Genomic DNA, 1870 nt, shown 5'->3' with positions numbered 1-1870 from the left:
GACAGTGGGAAGGAAAAACTCCCTTTTAACAGGAAGAAACCTCCGGCAGAACCAGGCTCAGGGAGGGGCGGGGCCATCTGCTGCGACCGGTTGGGGTGAGAGAAGGAAGACAGGATAAAAGACATGCTGTGGAAGAGAGACAGAGGTTAATAACAGATATGATTCAATGCAGAGAGGTCTGTTAATACATAGTGAGTGAGAAAGGTGACTGGAAAGGAAAAACTCAACGCATCATGGGAATCCCCCGGCAGCCTACGTCTATTGCAGCATAACTAAGGGAGGATTCAGGGTCACCTGGTCCAGCCCTAACTATATGCTTTAGCAAAAAGGAAAGTTTTAAGCCTAATCTTAAAAGTAGAGATAGTTTCTGTCTCCCGAATCCAAACTGGAAGCTGGTTCCACAGAAGAGGGGCCTGAAAACTGAAGGCTCTCCCTCCCATTCTACTTTTAAATACTCTAGGAACGACAAGTAGGCCTACAAAGCGAGAGCGAAGTGCTCTAATAGGGTGATATGGTACTACAAGGTCATTAAGATAAGATGGGGCCTGATTATTTAAGACCTTGTATGTGAGGAGCAGGATTTTGAATTCAATTCTGGACTTAACAGGAAGCCAGTGAAGGGAAGCCAAAACAGGAGGAGGATATTTCTAGAAATGAGAGCTGCTCCATCCAAAGTGGGATGGATGCCGTCTCTCCTAACAAGACCAGGTTTCCTCCAGAAGGTTTGCCAATTATCTATGATGCCCACATCGTTTCTGGGACACCACTCAGACAGCCAGCAATTTAAGGAGAACATGCGGCTAAACATGTCACTCCTGGTCTGATTGGGGAGGGGACCAGAGAAAACTACAGAGTCCGACATTGTTTTAGCAAAGTTGCACACCGATTCAATATTGAACACCAATTCAATATTGAATTGTAGGGTTGTGTTCGGAACTTCAGGTACTGGCCACCTCATCACTTGATTCCATAAATTGACACATTGTGCTGGTGCAAGCAGCTTACGGCCATACCACCCTGAGCACACCCGACTTCGTTTGACCTCGGAAGCTAAGCAGGGCTGGTCTTAGTTAGTACTTGGATGGGAGGTTGCCAGGGAATACCAGGTGCTGTAAGCCTTTGCTTTTCATGTCATTGCACTGCTTTTGATCCAGAGAAGGGGGGTATTGAAAGACCCAAAGCAGCTGCCCATTAATGAGGGCACATTAACAACGGCCTGTGGCTCTGGCTGAGGCCACCTACACCTCACCAGGGCCTGTGCTGGTGCATGAGGCCACCTACACCACACCAGGGCCTGTGGCTCTGGCTTGGGCCTGTGGCTCTGGCTTAGGCCACCTACACCACACCAGGGCCTGTGGCTCTGGCCGAGGCCATCTACACGAAACAAGGACCTTAGTTGCTGGGTGAGGCCAAATTACACAACATAAGGGCCTGTGGCTCTGGCTGAGGCCACCTACACCTCACCAGGGCCTCTGCTTCTGGCCGAGGTCATCTATACAACCCCAGGGCCTGAGTTGCCGGCTAAGGTCACCTATACCACACCAGGGCCTGTGCTGCTGGCTTTGTTGAACTACACCACACCAGGCCCTGTGCTGGTGCATGAGGCCATCTATACAACACCAGGCCCTGTTCTGTTGGTTGAGGCCACCTACACCACACCAGGGCCTGTGCTTCTGGCCGAGGTCATCTATACCACACCAGGGCCTGTGGCTCTGGATGAGGCCAACTACACCACACCAGGCCCTGTGCTGGTGCATGAGGCCATCTTCACCACACCAGGGCCTGTGGCTCTGGCTGAGGCCATCTACACCACACCACGGCCTTAGTTGTTGGGTGAGGAAAATTACACAACATCAGGGCCTGTGCCTCT

General features: G+C 51.2%; 1 pseudogene; it reads left to right on the top strand.

Moving 5' to 3' along the window:
- Positions 1-999: 999 nt before the first annotated feature.
- Positions 1000-1118, top strand: LOC111501494 (5S ribosomal RNA; annotated as a pseudogene).
- Positions 1119-1870: the final 752 nt, after the last annotated feature.

This window comes from Maylandia zebra, linkage group LG10 (assembly GCF_041146795.1).
Source record: "Maylandia zebra isolate NMK-2024a linkage group LG10, Mzebra_GT3a, whole genome shotgun sequence".
NCBI lineage: Eukaryota > Metazoa > Chordata > Actinopteri > Cichliformes > Cichlidae > Maylandia > Maylandia zebra.
This window is presented reverse-complemented; position numbering and strand designations above follow the sequence as displayed.